The sequence below is a fragment of the Macrobrachium nipponense genome, chromosome 1 (assembly GCF_015104395.2).
Source record: "Macrobrachium nipponense isolate FS-2020 chromosome 1, ASM1510439v2, whole genome shotgun sequence".
Taxonomy (NCBI): Eukaryota; Metazoa; Arthropoda; class Malacostraca; order Decapoda; family Palaemonidae; genus Macrobrachium; species Macrobrachium nipponense.
The window spans coordinates 198,154,793-198,165,355 of record NC_087200.1 but is presented as its reverse complement, the minus strand read 5'-3'; positions in this window follow the sequence as shown (position 1 = coordinate 198,165,355).

Below are 10,563 nucleotides of genomic sequence, written 5' to 3'. Positions count from 1 at the left end.
CAATTATTAACATTTGAAACAAATTCACTGGGGTGGGTTAAGGGTAAGGCTCCACTTTGTGGGGGTGCCGATCGTAAAAAATATTTGCCAAAAATACACTAATCAAGACAGGCTAATGAAATTTCAGGCATTATTAGCACTATAATAATGCATATTCCCTGTGAGTTTTATCATCCTGCAGGGAAAATTAATGATTTTATGAAAAAAAATGTGAAAAACGGAAATTTCCGGGCCCTCGCACTGAAGGTTATTTGGTGATTGGTGAGAAACTACAGTCTGAATAGAAATTCGGTCTGACAAAATGTTGGTATATCCACCTGGAACATGCACAAAAAAAATTATCAAAATAGAACAGTAAAAAGCACGTAATAACAAAAAAAAGAGCAACAACTTCGTAAGTTCAGCGAAAGCCCCGCCGAATAATCAGACTATAGCTAGGAAGAAATATTCAGGAAAAATTCAAATCTCGATTTAGGGACAAAACCTTTTGAGAGTTTGTAGTTATTATGTCACTTGATAGCCTAAAACATCTAAAAATTATATTATTTAGGACAATCAATGAAAACCACACCTCCAAAAAAAAAAAAAAAAAAAAAAAAAAAAAAAAAAGGGTGGGGGCTGGTTTTTTCTTTGATTGTCCTAAATAATATAATTTTTAGATGTTTTAGGCTATCAAGTGATATAATAACTATAAACTCCCAAAAGGTTTTGTCCCTAAATTGAGATTTGAATTTTTCCTGAATATTTCTTCCTAGCTATAGTCTGATTTTCAGCGGGGCTTTCGCTGAACTTACAAAGTTGTTGCTCTTTTTTTTTTTATTACGTGCTTATTTACTGTTCTATTTTGATAATTTTTTTTTGTGCATGTTCCAGGTGGATGTACCAACATTCTGTCAGACCGAATTTCTATTCAAGACTGTAGTTTCTCACCAATCACCAAATAACCTTCAGTGCGAGGGCCCGGAAATTTCCGTTTTTTCACATTTTTTTTCATAAAATCATTAATTTTCCCTGTAGGATGATAAAACTCACAGGGAATATGCATTATTATAGTGCTAATAATGCCTGAAAATTTCATTAGCCTGTCTTGATTAGTGTATTTTTGGCAAATATTTTTTACGATCGGCACCCCCCCAAAGTGGAGCCTACCCTTAAATGCACTTCTAGCAAATTGAATATTACTATTCAAAGGAATGGTTAAACTTCTATACTTTGACCAAATTACACCTAGTCACTAGAAACATTGTGAGTCATATTGGTATCACGAAGCGAGATACCATGCAATTAATTATTTCCAAAAACTGGTGATGGATTAATATGCAGTGTTGAAAACTTTTCAACCAACCGGTGTAGTGGCAGAATCACTCGTGGAGGGGGTGGGGTGGCAAAAATGCGTTTGATTACAATAGGCTATTTGGACAGTTAGCTGATAAGCATACTATTAGTCAGGGAGATTAAGTATTTAACATTGACCTTCATATGTATTGCGTATAGATATAAGGTCTCAACAAGAAAGATTTGCAATAGGATGTGTAAAGGATAGTGAATATAAATTCAAATTCATCTGAAGCATTATTATTCAGTGATACAGAAACTACAGTACAACGATACAAAGCAAAATATAATATATATATATATATATATATATATATATATATATATATTATATATATATAGTGGTCCCCCCGTATTCGCGGGGGACCAGACCCCCCCCCCCGCGAATAGTTAGAATCCGCAAATGTTGGAACCCCCCTCTAAAAATGCTCATAAAACTCCTATCGAACATGCAAACACCAAAGTATCCCTAAAAAGACCATCCTTCATCAATTATACATAAAATATCCTATTATGTGGTTCATATTAATCTTTGAAATATTATTAATACTGTTTTAAAGTAAATCTTACATTTTATGGTTATACAAATACATACTATGTACAGTTGGACACAGGTTTCCCTGGTACACCTTCTTGAGGGACTTCGAAAAATTATATGGTAACAGTGTTTACTGAGGGGATGTGGGGAGGACTCTTCCTCTCTTAGCAAGAGTTCCACCAATAAGCTCTGGAATTCTTTCAGTGGGAGGAGTCATTAGGTATGGTTGGAGAAACACACACTCACACACAGGGAGTAAAAAAAAAAGAAATTTGAGTAGGGTATATCGCTGTAACTAAGATTACTGTCCCACTTATAATATAAGTTTGTTTATTAAGATTCCATTTTGAACTTTCGTCTAAGTCGTTATCTTACCACCGTGTCTGTTATTATATATCGGTCATATTCATTACACAATACTTAAAATTGATCAAAATTTTAGAGTTATATTGGTATTGGAGAGAATCACGAACATCATAACAGGATATTTTAACCTTATCACGTAAACCAAGTTTATAGTATCGGTTGCAGTGCGTTTCCTACCAATAATATAATAGGAAGCTATAAAGAGAAGCGCAGCAACACTTCATTGAACATACCCAAAAACTCAGTGAACGTGTTGAAAGTGTCCGACACCTTAGCTTCTCTCTCTCTCTCTCATCCATATTAGCTACTTTAAAGTGACATGTCATCTAGAAATACCACTGCGCTAAGTATTCAGTTTTGATATGTCATTAACACCTTTATCTTGATAAACTAAATATATTGCATATATTATTTTTCGGGGGGCCGGGGGGAGTGGTGTCGGGGATAGAGTTCTTGTTGTTAAGCCGTCTTACAGGTTTTGGAATTCTAAAATGTAATTCAAACTGACAAGCTTCTTGCTTTTGCTGTACCGATGTCCTCAGCCTGGCTTTGCTACAACTGAAATGGGTGGGGGACTAGGGGTAAGGTGGGCCTGTTGCGACCCCGATGAGTGGACGAAGTACTAGATATGCTCGTGGATAGAGTGTATGGCTAACGAAAGCTCCACTTGAAATATTTTCTTGTTTATCTTTAATGCCTACGTGTTTTTAGTGTTTATCCTAATATTATTATAGTACTGTAGATTTTCTGAATACAACAACATTTACAAGAAGAAGGATTGGGTTAAACTCACTCTCTCTTGTAAATACATTAGAATGAAAAGGAGAGAGAGAGAGAGACTAGACGTTACTGAGGAATCAAAATGAAACTACTAGGGACAGAGAAAATTCCACAACGTGTAATGGAAAGTGAAGAAGGACTCCCAAACTTGGTGCAAACTTTTGACCATTCCCATATGGTAAACTTAATTCGTTTGCCAATGATAAACAATTGTTGATATTCAGAGGTTTCATGTATTCATGGTTGGGTTTGTATTCCCTCTTGAATATACTGTAGAGGTTATTCCCTACACGCCGTTCATTACAATAATTATTACATGATGTGGATAAACATATCTACTTGGCTTATATTTTCTAATATATTAATTGTGATACATGTTTTAATGTCATACGGACAGAAATTCCTTTCGCTCTTATCATCATTCGTGTGAGGATAAGAGACAGACGTCTCTATTGTTAAACAGCCCCTTCAGTCATTTACCTTTCCATTGTGGAAAGAGCTATTTGGAGAAATGTAGTTTGATGATATTGTCCTAGGGTTCTCTTTTTAGATAATTTTTTTTAAGAAAAGATCAGGATAGCGAAATTCCCTTTAGATTTTGAACTCCTTTAAAATATGAAATTCACCTTTCTAATAAATAAATTATAATAATCATGACCTGGAGCTAAACGATATGCATAGGTCTGTTTACGATTTTTTTTTTACATCATACGACATGGAAGTTCAGCGGAAGCCATGGGGTAATCCAAATATACACACTCAATTTTTTAACATTTATTTTAAATATTAGTGAGAAGTCCAGCCTCCTTCTTCCTAGACCACCTCTTGCAATCTGTTAGGCATAGAAGATTCATGGTTTCTGACGATCTGTGGTCGGTTGTGTAAGTTTCCATTGTGTTCCCAGAGGTTCATAAACTGATCTGGTCTCCTCTCCCTCTCAGGCTCCCAACATTTACCAAATTAGCCTAAATATTCTTAGTGAGGTTCATGTCTGTATCCTTACTTGGCCAGTCAAGCAAACTGCAGATCCTCTCGACCTTGAAACCATTCCTGGACGTTCTAGGGCAGCGGTCGTGAATGAAAGTGAAAAGGAGCAGGTGGGGAGGAATGATTCCGCTGTTGAAGTGAAAGAAGTTAGAAATCCGAAAATTTCAATGTATTTTTCACCAGTGAGCCTCCACTCAATCCTGGTGATATCATCCATATAATGTAAGAAGATCCAGCCCCACACGTTTACTGTGACATGCCCATTCCTGGTCCCCTCGTAAATTTCTTCTGTAGTATCTGAAATGAAAAAATCTAATTTTTAACAATTCACGCTTTGCGTTTCGTAATAGGGAAAATAATTCTATATCGTTTGGGAAATAAAATGCTAAGTAACAACCCTTGCAATAAGTTAAGAATGTTTATTCATCTGCAAAGATTAATACTTATAATAGCATTAACTTTGATCTGCAACAGTCCGTTATGATATGATATTCTTTAATTCAGTAAACAGGCTGTATTCTATGTTATAAGTTTGCCTACGTGATTATTCATAACATTGATAATGTATTTGCTTAATGCCTGAAAGCTGGCCATAGTAGAACTAATGGGGGGTTTTCAATGAAGAATTTTATTTTCACACTTCTCGTGGCAATATAATTCAATTAACGGAAAATACATGGTTACTGACAAAATTATTATCTTTTGATTATAATATTACCCTTGCTTATAATTATTTTAGTCTGACTGCTATTAAATGATTTAGAAACTCACCTTATATTTACTCGGTCTTCAGTTATGTATTCTACCGTGGACTTCTGCTAGTAAAAGACCTTTCGTCACTGCATACGACTCGAGACCAAAATTCCATATCCTCCACCACAAACCGTTGAACGAAGACAAGCCTATCAGCACGATGCCGAGAAATTCCCTCTTGGCAAGAATTCTATGAGGTATTCCTGCCTCATGCAGACGTCTTCGCACCGTCATAGCCTAAACATTTAATGCCAGACGTTCACAAATAGCAATAGTATTGGTAAAAGGATCTTCTTATGCTGCTCGTCGAATGTCGTCGTTATCCTAGCGGGTGGTCATTCGTGGTGGAGGTCTTTCGAACTGATATACGTAATTAACATGCAGATACCTAGATAATCAAGATTAATTATAGCCTGTTTTTACTTATGGGAACGCTATTTGGTATTCTGGGAAGTAAAGAGAAAGAATCACTATTAGAGTTCAACGGGACCAAGGCAACTGTAATTTAGGTTTCATAATTTCACGGGTTTTATAAGTTTTATAGTTAAAAAATTGATAAATAAATTAAATAAATAAATGCTATCCAAAGTCGGTCAATTTCCAGTCTAAGCTTGCCTCCTTTTCCATTTATTTAGTGTTGTAGGGGAGACGTCAAGACGCTGTGCAACAGCACCTATTGAAAGCCCACTTTCTCGTAGAGAGACGATCTGCGCCCGGAGAACAATATGTTGCTGTTCATTTGGAGACTATAACGAATACTACTAGCAGAGGACAGAAGCCCTATCAAAATTTATCGACAACACCTCAGTCTAGCCATGATTGTTTTTTTTTTTTTTTTTTTTTTTTGTTTTTATTAACCGACTTACAACTTTAAGATACATAGGAGTACATTTACATAGTGAAAATTGTACATAAACAAAGTGAAAATTATTTGCAATTAGAAACTCTTATATAAAATATTACTTCTCAGAAAAAATATTATAATTTAATAAAATAATGTTCTGATCTTTCAAAAAACTAATTTTTAATTTTTCTAAAAAGGAACCGTAATTATTCTTTATTCTATTATCATGTATTAAATATAAATCTCTCCTGTAATTATTGATATTATTAATAAGTAATCTTATGATATCATTTGCAACCATATTCAAATCATTTCTAGTACACCATATCGTGTATATATAAGAACACAATAAAAATATACACACATTCCTCCTGCAATTATCTTTGGTATTGAAGTCAAAATATAAAAATTTCATATTGTTCTCCGGCTCAAAATTACAAATATTTTTAAGTACACTTCTCAGCCATTTGAAAACTGGTTCAGTTCTTTTACAAAAATAAAAAAGGTGAATAGCACTTTCCTCTATATTACATATTTCACATAAGGAATTGCTGGATAAATTTAAAAAGTGAAGACGTTTTTTCACAGGTAGTACATCATGAAGATGCTTAAAGATAATCTCCTTTCCCACGAAACGGTCAATATCACAAAAATTCTTCCATATTACTTTCCAGTCAAATAAAGGATATTTATATTCTACAGAGATGTCATGTTTCTTTAAAATACTTCGGTAAACACTCTTATTTGATAACATTGGAAAATTATGAACCTCCTTTAATTCAACGACGAAGCCAATAGTATAACTGTAATATGGGGTGGGGTAGCAAAATATTTGTGGAGCTTTAAAGTCTAAGTCAAAGAACTTACACAACCTAAAATAACAATAATGCAAAATTAAGCTCTGGGGGCCCTTATTCAATATGACAGTTTTCAAGAAGGTATTAACAATAATAGCATTAGCTTTAGCTCTCACATCGAAAACAGCCAAACCACCTTCAGTCCTACCTCTAGTCATTGTAGATCGTTTAATTGGTTCATATCTACCACACCAAATGTATCTAAAAACAACTATAGTCTCTAACTCTGATGCCATAATTATGAGTTAAGGGATATACACATGAGCAATATACCATACTTTGCCAGAATACACACATTTGCATATGACGTCCTCTGAAAAAGGTTCAATTTCCTTGCATGAAGCAATTTCAAATGGTTGTCTATTTTACTTATGACATGTTCCCAATTATTCTTTAGACTTTCCTTATAATCATTACAATGATGGATACCTAGCGTGAACAAAGAAGTAACATTCCGCCTTACCCATGAAAGGGGCCAGTCCCTTTTTTTTATTCTTCCAACCACCCATACGAATAGTCTTGACTTTTCATTTCTATTAATTTGCTATTTGTAGCTAACTCAAATTCCTGCACAATTTTATATCCACTTCTCTTAAACTATCTTCTGTTGTGATTATTATATAGTATTATCAGCATAACCAACTACTTTGAGAGTAGTGTGATCAGGTAAGAGTAAGGGTTTCACATTAATATTTTCCTTAATTGCTATAAAGAACGATTCTTGATAGATTGCATATAACATCATGCTAAGTGGACATCCTTGCCTGACTGACCTTGTATTTGGAAAAGGAAGTCACATTATTATTTACATGCATTGCACTTTCTATTTGTGGATTATATAGCATACTTATTTTCCCTACAAACTCGTCTCCAAACCCCAGTACACTTCAAAGACTTAAACAAATTCTGTATTAACCATATCAAAAGCCTTATACCAGTCTAATTTAAGAAAGGCAGCATTCATATCAGTAGAATTAACATAATACATAACATCCCTGATCAACATAATACAATGAACAATGCTTCGTCCTGGAATACAGCAAAACTGACTAGTATCAGTCACTTTGTCTAACACTTCTTTCATACGAATAGCTAAAAGTTTAGAAATTATTTATAATCAACACAAAGGAGAGAATTGGCCTCCAATTCTTCAGCTCTTTTTCGTCTCCGCCTTTATGAATAAGTGTAATAACTCCGTTCCTTTGCGAAACTGAAATCACCTTATTTCTCATTACATACTTTACCAGTGAAGAAAATCATCCCCAATTACATCCCAATTCTCTAGATAAAACTCCACTGGCAGACCATCGATTCCAGGTGTACGATTCTTCTTAAAACTTTTGATAACTTTCAAAATTTCCCCTTTTGAATAATCCTTATTCAACTCTTCCCTATCACTGTCATCAAGCTTTATTTTTTAAGAAGGATAAAACTTTTCTTGCATTTCATTATTAACTGTCCTTGAACTATATAACTCAGAATAAAGGAATTAACATAATTCTGTATACTAGCAGAGGATTGAAGTTTATTCCCCTTATTATCTTTTAAACAAGTAATTACTTTCTTCGCCATAAATTCTTGCTGTTTAGCTATTACAAATTTGAAACTTTCTCATCATTTTGAAGATTTAACAAACGGGATCGAACCTTGATACCTTCTGCAAATTCATCTCTTATTTCATCAATTTTCTTTTTCAACATTGTTGATTTCTATCGTCGTGAGGATTTCCGGTCTGATAAGAAGCCTCATACAAGTATCGTAATCTACTTCTAACAAGTTTAACATACCAAACCTCTGCTGTTTCTTTAAGGAACATGCTTTCATATAGAACTTTTTAACTTCCTCTTTAACTAGAATATCCCACCACAGTAATATATTCGCATATTCATCCCTTTTCTTCTGTAACTCAGTCCACTTTTGTTTAAAGTTTTCTTTTCTTTTGATTTTCGGTATCTTTTAGAACTGAACAATTAGCTTCCAGTAAGATTTCCCTAGCTGTACTACATCAGGTAATCGTATGTTACACAGGAAAACAAGAGTGGTCTGAAAACGACACTGGAACAGTTCTAGTTTCTGTGACACTATTTTTGTCTATCTGCATATAAATCCTGTCCAAACGCACAGCTAGTTCCCCCTAACAAAAGTGTACTCGGGTAACCTATGACGGATGTTATGGACATCCTTTATCTTCATAGCATCAACAATACTCTTCAAACTATTCGAAAACAAGAATTTTTTGGATGTGAAGAGTCCATTATCATTAATGATACAATCCCAATCTCCCCCAATAATCGCCTTATCACAATTATTCTGTATCAGTGATAACAAATCCTTCTAAAAAAATTCCTCTCTCTCTTTATGGAATTTATTCCCTGAATGAGCATATATGTTCACAATTTCTATAAACTTGCTTTGATACTTTAACGACACTTTACATATCCTTGACGTCGGATGTAAATACACATTTTCAACTACTACATCTATTTTCTTATTAACTAGTACTGCAGTCCCTCCCTTAATATTGATAGTTGGATTTAATATGATTTTATAAAACCTCTCCAAAAACCAGAGAAGCTATAGACTTCACGTTATGTTCTTGCAGTAACAGTATATCTATCTTATTATAATTAACAAATGAGTGTAGTTTAGTCTGCTTGTTAAACTAGATAAAACCATTAATATTAAGGGTTGCAATACGTAAGAAGATAAAATTTTTGTATAAATGATCACAAACTTATTACAAATCAACCAAGTTATCTGTAAACATAGGGGTTTCTTCGGTACGAATTTCAGTTTCTGTATTTCCTGGATATTCATCGTCTTTTTTCCCAGAAACTGGCCATCAATAGTCCGTTTAACATTGCCCTCATTTTAGTCTCCTTGTCTTTCGACGTAAATGTTTCAACCGATCTTTTCAATCCTGGGGAACCCTGAGTTCTCTTAGATTGTATCTTATTTTTTTTCCTGATTACTAATTTCCCGTTACCCTCGATTGAAGAAACAATATCATACTCGTCGTTTCCATCCGTACTATCAACCACTAATGCCGCTTTGATCCCTTGTGTTGAACCTTCAGTATAAGAGGAATTGTCATCTTCACCTTTCAGAACATCAGGTATATTTTCCTCACTAGAGTCAAATAACTGGAATAGCTCTTTATGTACCGAATCATCCGAGTTATAATCCACATGTACATCAGCCACCGTTTTGTTTATCAGTAACACATTTGGACTACTATTGTCATCAATATTTTTCCCTTCTAATTCATAAACAGGACATAGGGGTATTTTGACACTGAGATGTCGTTACTTCCATATTCAAGTTATTAATCAATTCCATTGTATCCTGCTCCCTATTTGTAACCGTATCCTCAATAACGTTTCCATTTTCCTTTTCCTTTTGGCTTAGTATCTCGACATTTCCACTAGAAGAGTCCTCCTGTCGATCTTCCTCCAGACGATCTTCTTCCTGGCGATCTTCCTCCTGACGATCCTCCTCCTGACGATCTTTATCAATTCGACCCTCCTCCGTTCGATCCTCCTGCCCTTGTCTTCTCACTCTTTATTCTCCACTTGTTCCTTTACCGAAACTTGCGTTAGAACCTTATTCCCTTGTACTTCTTCCTGAATTTTATTATTTGCCTGGTCATTCCGAGAATTATCCTTCGGATTGCATTCATTATTTTTCATAGGTAGAATTGGAAACTCCTTTTCATTTTGTGTCACAATTTCTTCTGCAGAACAATTAACAGCCAAATGGCCTTCTTTCCCACACTTGATACAAGTGCGTGCTTGTCCGCGATAATAGAAACCACAGCAGAAATCTACCTAGTCTCAACGTCGAAGGAATAGGTTGTTTCTTTAGAACCATCAACGCGGTTCTGTTACCATTGTTCTTCCCAGCTAAGGTGCCAGACACAGATATAAAAGCCTAGATGCCGCATCGGCCGCTAGCTGAATAGGCTGGCGCACGTCATCAGGCCCGCCATCTTGGCGCGGTAATTCAAACAATGCAGCAGACTGCAGTATATGACGTTTTTTCGCCACTATTCGCTTAATATTGCACGGATTTTCTTGTCTGATGGCTCGTTACAAAGCTTTACA